This window comes from Artibeus jamaicensis, unplaced genomic scaffold (assembly GCF_021234435.1).
Source record: "Artibeus jamaicensis isolate MK-2021 breed Jamaican fruit bat unplaced genomic scaffold, CSHL_Jam_final scaffold_916, whole genome shotgun sequence".
Taxonomy (NCBI): domain Eukaryota; kingdom Metazoa; phylum Chordata; class Mammalia; order Chiroptera; family Phyllostomidae; genus Artibeus; species Artibeus jamaicensis.
The window spans coordinates 20,866,705-20,876,393 of NW_026522059.1; positions in this window are offsets into that span (position 1 = coordinate 20,866,705).

The following is a 9,689-nucleotide window of genomic DNA, read 5'->3' on the forward strand; positions in this document are numbered from 1 at the left end:
GAGGCCAGACAACCAAAGCTGGCTGCCACTAGTGCTAGGCCTGGGGCCAGTTAGCAAAAGGTACTGCGCATGCTGAGGCCAGATGCTGCTTGTTTGAGAGATTTTAGTGAAGTTCAAAGCATGAGCCAAACAGTCTATTTACATGGAAAAGCCACTGTGAATGGCTTGTGTGGGCCTGTAAGCTGAGTGGGACAGGGGTCTCCGTGAATCACTAGGGCCAGGTAAACAGTGTTAGCTAGGTTGATGGAGACTTAGATGTGGCACCTGCCTGCCAGTTCCCTGGGGAGGTCTCAGAAAAGGAACAATGGCCTCTGCCAGCAGTTACCTGTCGGAGAGCTGCCCCTTCAGCTCTTGCCCTGATGCCAGACAATTCAGTTCTTTCCCATAGGTCTGTGGTGCCTTTCAAGCTTCTGCCCCAGTGCTGGAGATTAGAGCAGACAACTGCAGTATTGTACATTCATGCATGGGTTCTTTAAGAGGAATGCTTGGGTTTTCAGTAGTCCTCCATCTCCCTCAGCCAGAATGCCCACTGGCTTTTGCAACTGAAATTATAGGACTTCTCTTTCTGGCACTGGAACCATCATCTGGGGGGTCTGGGACCCCTCATTCTTCAGGGGGGGAACCTCCACAGCTGAGATATCCCCCTGGATTTTTATCTGCCACATGCAGATGGGGGACCAGCACAGTCCTAGTCTTTACCTTCTACTAGTATTGATGTGACCTCTTCTTAATATGTTAGTTATAGTTCAGCTAGACTTCAAGGGGTTCTGAATGATGACTTTTCTGTAGTTTAGCTGTAATTTTTATGTGGTTGTGGGAGTATTTGAGTACTGTGCTTACCTATGCCCTGGTGTTGACCAGAACATCTCCTCAAACTTTCTTTGAACAGCATAGCAGAGGAGAAAGGTGTCTGGCTGAGAGAATATGAGTCAGACCAGAACAAGTTCTTCATTTTAATATAAACAAAGAGCTCGTAGGCTTCTATAGGTGAGAACAATTAATTTTGATCAAGGGAATTAGGAAGAATGTTCAGAAAACATTTCAACTGTAGAAAGAAAGACAAACAGGATTTCAACATCCTTAAAAGTGAAGAACTTTGTAGGCAGAAAATGTCATGAGCAAAAATCAGGAAGAGCCATTATTTTTGGCAACAGGGGGAGGAGGTAGAAGATGAAATTAGAAAGCTGTTGGGTCCAGGCCATGAAAGGCCTTAACTGACAGACTAAAGAGTCTAAATTGTGGTCTGAAAAATTCTTAACAATTATCTCTTCATATTGCTTCTGTTCTACTCTCTCTTTCCTTCTTTTTTAGGGCTGTAATTAGGTCTCCATTATACTTTATACCTAATCTCAAATCTGTAATGTTCTTTGTGTGTTTTGCCTTTCTCTACTTTAATTTGAATATTTTCTTCCTTTTGCTAATTTGGATTTAGTTTGCATTTCTTTTTCTAGTTCTGTAAGGTATAAGGGTGGGTATTGATTATAGATCTTTCTTTTTTAATGTATACATTGACAGCTATAAATTTGTTTCCTGAGAACTTCTTTAATGCATTCATAAATTTTAGTTTGTTTATTTTGTTTTCATTTCTCTCTAAGTACTTTCAAATTTCTCTTATGATTTTTCTTTGACCCTTTGGTATCCTGAGAATGTGTTTTTTAATTTCCATCTATTTGTAAATGTTTCATTTTTATTTCGTTATTTTTTATTACCATGTGGGTGTCCAAAAACACAGATAAGAATTGGGCTTTAAATACATTAGTCTCTTAAATCAAGTAGAAAACAAAAAAGGGAGCTACAAACCAAAGTTACAATATAATCGTCTACGTATTTACTTTAACGGAGAAATTTGTTTCTGCATAAGGCTTTCCAACATACTTGCTTTTTTTTTAATCTTCACCTAAGGATATATTTATTGATTTTGAGAGAGAAGGAGGAGGAGAAAGGGGGTACGAAGAGAGAGTGCAAGAATGAGAGAGATGGAGACATTGATATAAAAGAGAAACACTGATCGGTTTCCTCCTGTGCATACCCTGACTGAGATCGAACCTGCAGTCTTCTTGTGTATGAAATGATGCGCCAGCCGACTGAGTCACCTGGCCGGGGCTTTCTGTAATTTTTATTGTATTCAGTGATACACCGGCGACCATAACAATTCTAGCATTTCGTCATCATTACTTCATCAGTTACCAGCAGCACACCAGATGCATTGCTGGGCTTCAGGAATGTTGTAGTGAGACCTAGAATTTACCCAGAGGCTTTAAGGTCTTGCCACTGAGTAAGCTGGGAGTTGCAGGAGGAGCAGGCATTGTCCAGGCCAAGAGAGGGCTGAGGGTTGGGGACATTCCACCCGTGCAAAGGCCCTGAGGTGCCCTGTGTGAAGGACTGAAGCAAGTCTGTGTGAGTTCAAGGAGACAGAGACCATCCTTCCCATTGACTCAGATTCAAACCCTGTCAGTTCTCACCTATCAACTTTTCTAAGGTGATTTTGTGAAGTATAGGGCTTAACTAAAATTTTCAGTTCTGTTGCCGCTTATAACTCTGTGATTGGCCGAATGGCGTGAAGCCCAGTTTCTCTGTCTTGTGGCGTGGGGTTAGGGAGGCTGTGCAAATAATTGGACCAACTCCCAGGCTTTGGGGAAGTATCAGTGAATATTTATGATACACCTGACTCCCCACCCTGAGCAGTACTTATCATTGTACATTGATATTTTCTGTTATGAATATGATCTCTCCTTTTGTTCAAAGTTGATATAACAGTGGAAACAGGGAAGGCTAATATATAAGGTCACAAGCTTCGCCATTGAACTTGGTGTCAGGCAATGGCTAGCTCCTCTACTTGCCTGCTGTGTGACCTTAGGTAAGTCACTTAACCTTTCTGAGCACTATTTACTTTATCCACAAAGTGGCGAGGATGATTCTAGATAAGATTCCAGTATGTGCTTGCACATGAGACTGCAGGCCAGGAGAGTGGAAATGGAGCAGGATGGAGAGGGTGTGGGCAAAACTGTGAACTTGCCCTTAACACATCTCTGTCCTGTTTGATTGGTCCAAGAAACATATATTCTTTTTGCAAGTAAGACAAAGATGCCCCAGAAAGTGAAAAAGTTAAATGAAATGAAGCTATACCTTCCTCCTGGGGTATAGTAAGCAAAAATGAGTTATTATGTATAAAGTGATTAGAATATGGCCTGGTATGTGGTAAGTGCTGATGTTATTATTATTACTAATTATTATTATAAGACCATCTCTATTACTTTTCTAGCAGCCCTGTGAAATTATTAACACTTGTCTAGTAACTTCAAAAGAAACAGGGTCCCCTTTAACATTGGAAGCAGGGATCCAGGCAGCCCATAGATGCTGACAGTTTGTTCCGGGTAGAAAAGGGAGATGACCCAAGGAGGTTCCGGGCTGGGTGCCAGTCCCTGGGCCACCTCCATGCCATTGTCTAGTGCTGCAGGCATTGCGGGCTCCTCTGCACTGAGGTGAGAAGGCAGATGTGTCCCTTTAGTCTTGTGACTGGGGTGCCCTTCTCCCCAACACCTGGGGAGAAGACTGAGTCAGGGCCAGTCTCCATCTGGATGGAGACTGAGTCAGGGCCAACCAGGGGAGCCTGCAACTATGACTTGCAGCCTCCTCTGCCCCACTTTGCCCTAATAGGCTAGAAAACAAGGGACGAGGGTCCCAGATGCCGAGAGATGGGTGCTGGTCTTGCGGGCGCCCAGGTGGATGGCTGGGTGGCGGGGCTTCTTGTGGGACTTCTCCTTTGACGCAGACTGGGGTTCCCGAGTCCTGGCCCGGTGCAGGGTTGGGGGCGGTGTCAAGAGGATTTGGTTTGATTATTCAGATGAAGTCCTTAAAATAGGCATGTAAGAATTTCTCAGGAGGAGCTCTGTAGACGTCAGGAATTACGAGGGTCTCAACCCCCAGTAACTGGGAAGAAAACTGCAGAGGAGCAGCAGCAGAGACCCTCTGGAAGCTGAGGCCCTGGAGCACCTTTTTCAAGTTCATGGCCACGCCTTGGGTTTGGGATTCTTGAAAGGTAGGAAGAACGAGGTGGGAAACAGCCTGGGTGGCAGTGGGGGCTTGGGCCTGACTCCCACCTTGTGGGACCTAACATGTTGGATAGTTTGAATGGTGCTTTTTAGGAAATAGAATCCAGAATTACGTGCAGGACCGAAGAAAGGTCCCTGCATGTGAGGGACCCTGTGCTTTCGGCTCCCATAGCTTCCCAGGAAACCCACTGCTGGTGGTGAGTCAAACACAAGGTTTTCGTAAGAAAACCTCTGTCTGGGACACTGCTCTGCCCAGACGAGCTGTGTGACCCCCACCTGGCAACGGGTCACACAATGACTCAGACCCCGGTGGTGGTGCGTTAAAGGCCCGGTGTCTGCACAAGGAAAGGACAGTGACAACCCCGAGCATTGCCTCCCCAGAACAGATGAATGGCCTGAGGGTCTTTAAAGATTCCAAACAGGCTGCTGGGCCCTATTTAATGCTGTTTGAACTGATGTGCCCAGTTCAGCTTTGTAACATCTGTCTAATTCATCTTTGTTTCAAAGCATATTCCACATCATAAAAAAAAAAGGCCAAGAATAGGGTAAAACTTTTCATTTGAGTACAGAAACCCTTTTCTCTGTTGGCTGCAAGCCCCCCCCCCCCCCCCCCGCTTCCCCAGTCTGTGCTATCCTGGCCTGAAATCTATGTGCCCACATGCGTGTGTGTGAACGCATACCCCTGGCGTTTTTTTCTGGAGTCTTTTCCCCCTATTCCTTGATGCTGAACACAACCACACACACTGACAAGCATCCATGCCCAAGTTAGTGCTTTGCTTTGCTGGCTTTGATCATAACCTCACTGTGCCCTAACCCCATCCAGATCAATCCAGCATCAGGTCTGGCTTGGCCCAGGGGCTCACATATCATTACGAGCCGTTCTAGCTCTGCTTTCCGTGTAGTCTCCCTCTAGGTCAGTTCGCTCTGTGCAGTGGCCCTGGCAGCCCCCACTGGGTGAAGAACTTCCCACTGGCATAGTTCTGTTGTAAGTCCTGGAACAGATTTGCTGGTCTTGGGTCACATATCCATCCTCAAAATGGTTACTGGAGCAAACGGATGGAATCTGCAATTGGCCAGATCTAGGTTGTGCACTGTTTGATTCTGGTATTGTGCAAGGTGAACTTCTCCCAGACCACATGGACTAGGAAAGGCTCCAGGGTCTTCAAAGGAAAAAAAGAGGTACTATTGTCATGATGATACAGGGTGCAGCCGGGGGCGGGGGGGACCCAAAAAAAGATTTGGAATGGTGTCCAGAATTCAAAGTGTATAGGAATATTGGAGAGACATATAGGATGTCCTCATCCCACCCCCCACCCCACCCCCCAGGGACAAATGGAGCCAGGCCATTGAGAGCTGTTTTGCATAGCAACAGTTTTGGAGCTAACCTCTGGAATGATTATTTAACATATCTATAACCTTTAACTGGTTTCATAGATATGTTAAATAGCGGTGGCCAAGTTTTGAGCCAGGGAGAAGGGAGTGGCTCAGGACTCAAGATGAAACTAGGGGCTGCACTCCTGAGTGAGAAGGCCTGCGTGAGAGCTTGGAAAAGACTGGCTCCGGGACATGAGGGGATAACTGCCCAGGTGAGGAGAGGGCCACACCGTTTGGGGCAGAATGGGGACCCCTGCAGCCAGGTGAAGAAGAAAGCCACATGCTTTTGGTGGAGTGCGAATGTAATAGCCATTAGTAGTAGAAACATACAAACAGCCGTTAGGCATCTGCAGTTCCTGAGACTGGGTAATAAATAAATGTCAGGGAACGGCTGGGTTAAAATTCCTAGCCAAATAAGGTAACTGACCAAGGCCCGCCAGATAAGACCCCAGCTCCCAACCACCAATTAGAGACTTTCGCCGTTTTTTTAACTTAGCAACCTGGCTAATAGCTAACTGCCACATCTGCTTCTGTAACCCCGCATTCGCTTGCTCTGCCCTATAAGAACCCCGTAGTCTGTGAGCCAGGCGCGACTCTCATCTGCAGCCCTTTTGGGCACCGTGTCTCTGGACACCCCGAGGGTTCGCCCCTGCGCAGGTAAAGCTTGGCCACCAAATTTATAATTAGACTATTATTTTGTAATCAATAAAATTAGAGATCTTTGAAACCTATCTTCATCTCCGAGAGCGTGCATTGACTCATCTGTTGCCTACAACACGAACCCCTGCAGCTTTGGTAGAAGAGGCCCACGCGGCTTTGGGGTGCCCCCTTTGGCTGCGTGGCCTGGAAAGCAGGAGAGACTTTGACTGGAACTGGGTACAAAGAACTCTTGCCAGTGGACCATGAGAGGGAACCACAGTACTTTGGATTAACTCAAGATCCTGCACAGTGACACAGCTGACGGTGCCAGTGGCCTGAAACACAGATGTGTGCTCTTTTCCTGATTTACGGTACCCGGAGTTGGGACAGTGGGAGAAGGGAGAGCTGTGTGGGTGTAGGTGTATACCCTAAAGGACTTTGATATTTTAGTGGTGGCATTAGGCCTGAATAGCATTAAATAAACATTTTATTTCCTTTTCACAAATCTCTGGCATTGAGAGATGTCTTTCCAATTAGCGGCGGACAGAAGAGCCCAGTAGATATTAGTATTTTGTTTTTGGGAGGGGCCCCTGTTGTATAGCAGTTTTTAGCATCCCTAGGTGGGCCAAATATTGTATTGCCCCTCCCTCGGACCTCTTGTTCGGTAACAATGAGGACACAGAGAGCAGGCAGGAAAAACAGACTCAGATGCTCACGACCCGGCCCCGGCAGTGAAACATCCTGAATCGGAAGGGATAATTTTATCCCCCACCTGATGGAAAAGCCAACTCAAAACCCCCAAGGGCCACACACAACACCATGGATTATGGAGCAGAACCGACAGCCAAATGGAGACATGGCAGGAGGCAATCAGAGTAGAAGGGGCACAGGGTTTCCTGCTGGGACTGCTGGCCTGGGGGCTGGGGACGGGGCACGGACACAGGTGCCCTGGCTGTGACTCGCATGTTCACTAATAAGGAACAGCAGGCAGCAGCCATAAGATGAGGGCTCTGGACAAAGTCTCCTGGGAGTCTGTTAGAAACGTAGCATCTCTAGCTCCAGTCCGGGCCTCCTGCATCACAACCAGAATTATAGTCAGACACACACACGATCCACACCCACTAGTGTGAAAGACATTGCTCGTCTCTTAGCCCTCACATTCAGAGATGGCAGGGCTTATGTCAGCTTCAGTTCCAGCTTCCTGGAATGCAGTGTGGCCAGAGGCATGGTGAAGCCTTAAAAGTACTCACGGTCTCTGATACAATGTCTCTGCTCCCGAGAAAATTAACAAAATCATCAAATGCGGGGACAAAGAAATCCAAGCGGCACACAGGCTGGGGCTGTAGGGGAGGGGCAGACTGCCCCGAGAGGGACGAATGGGGACACAGGCCTGGCTGAGCTCCAGGAGGGTGGTCAGCGATGCCCCCTGACGCGCAAAGATGGCAGGCTGCAGAGTGCGTTAGTCAGCGGAGGCTGCCAGAACAAAGCTCCACACACCGGGCGGTTTAGACACACAGGTTTATTTTATTACGCTTCTGGAGGCTGCGAGTCTCAGATTAGGGTCCCCCAGAGTCCGTTTCTGGTGTGGGCGCTCTTCCTGACTTGCAGGCACTGCCTAGTCGCTGTGCCTTCACGTAGCAGACAAAGGGACCTCTGGTGCCTCTTCCTCTGCACCTAGAGCCCCACCCTTTTGGCCTCCATTAACCTTGAGCGCCTCCCCACGGGCCTCATCTCCAAACAGAGCCACACTGGGGGTTAGGGCTTTTTGGTTCTTATTTTCTTTTTCTTTGCTCTCTCTTTTCTTCTCCACTATTTTTTGTCATCTTCTCACTATTCTTTTGTCCTCTTTTTTTCTCACTTCCTTTTTTTAATTCACTGAGTTTACATTTTATTTTATTCTTTTTAGAAAATTTTTGTTTTTCTCATTAAAAAAACTTAGATAGCAATTTTAATTAGCAATGTTTGTACCATTGGTATTGTTGGCAGAGTTAATACAGATTGTTAGCATCATTACTGTAGCTATTGTTTTTAGCATAGTTAATAAGCATAGTTGGCATTGTTAGTGTCTTAGTAAGTATAGTTATACTATTTGTGATCATTGTTAGTAATCATAATTAGCATTGGCAGTTAGTATTGTCAACTAGTATAGTCAGCAAGTCACCATGTTGCACAACCTGGCAGCCATCTCTGACGATCAGGAGCTCCACCCTGGATGTTAAAACCTCCCAGATGCCATTGGAGGGGGAAGCCAAGGGCCGGCTGGGCCAACACATTGTGCCTGGCACAGAGGTGGCTGTCAAAGTCATGAACCAGTGGGGCTCCTCCAGCCCCCAGACACTTCCCCTGTGGCACTTGCAGTGCATACAGGCATTCAATTACCAGGATATGGTCCAGTTATTTGAGGTGCTAACACCAGAGGAAGATTCTTCTTCATCATGGAGCACCTTCGCAGAGGGAGCACATTGACTGTCTGGAGGACCACTACCACATGACCAGAATGAGGTCCAAATAGTTCCCATCAGCTGGTGTCGTCTGGCAGTGAAGCCACCAGGGGGGCACGGCCCACAGGGACCTGAACCAAACAAGACACTCTTTGATGCTCATAGAACATTAAAACTGTGGGAGTTAGACTCAACACTCAGTTTTCTGGCAATACGCTGAGACGCTGGCAGTACCCTCTCTTATGTTGTCCCAGAACTCTGCATCCAAAACAAGATGGCCCCGTGGTGTGGCTATGGAACATAGGGGCGATTCTCTATCTGGTGGGCACTGGAACTCCATGCCTTCAGGGAGCTGTGGTGGCGGATACTGGGCAGTAAATATCCTGGACCGTTTTTCCTATCTTTGAGGGGAAACATTTTTTTAAATGTTGATTTTCATCCAAGGGACAGAAGGAGTTTATGGGAGACACAAGGCTACACCTAAGGCAAGAAGAAATACTCAGACATTGCAATGAGCCCTGCTATGATGACATAGAGCCCTGGGTGACAGAGAGGATAGACTTGGGTGTGAGTGTGATGAGATCCAAGAGACATTAAAACACAAGAGGTTCACCAGCATGATGGCCTTGTATCTCATCCTGAGCAGCAAGAAACCAAGAATGGAGTGCCACACCATCCAAGTAGGGCCCTTCTCTTCCCCTCACCCCAACAGCTGTGGTCCCTCCCCGACTCAGGAGGTTCAGCCAACATTCTCCAGGTTTTACCAGGCACATCGGCCACCTGAGGACCAGGAACCAGGACAGAAAACCAAAGAGCCTGCCAGTCCCCTGGCCTTTTCAGTGTTGATCGCCACCCTTCACAGCCCAGCTGCCCAGTGCAGCCCTGGGGACTCCCCTTCCACCCACAACATTATCATCATCATCAGCAGCAGCAGCAGCAGCAACAGTGGATTCCCAGAGGAAACCAACCAGGGCCAGCAGGAGGTGCCTAGGAGGTTCTTAGACTTTAAGGCGAAAAAGCTCTGCTTTAGGCCATCCACAGAAAAGCATGACAATGGGGAAAATGCAGAGTCCGTGTACGCACAGTGGTGGCCAAGGCAGAGCTACAGCTACAGGCTCCAGGAAGGGCAAGCTGGACTCCCGGCATTTTAAATGCAGAACTCGAAGATGCTGAGCTTCAGGGA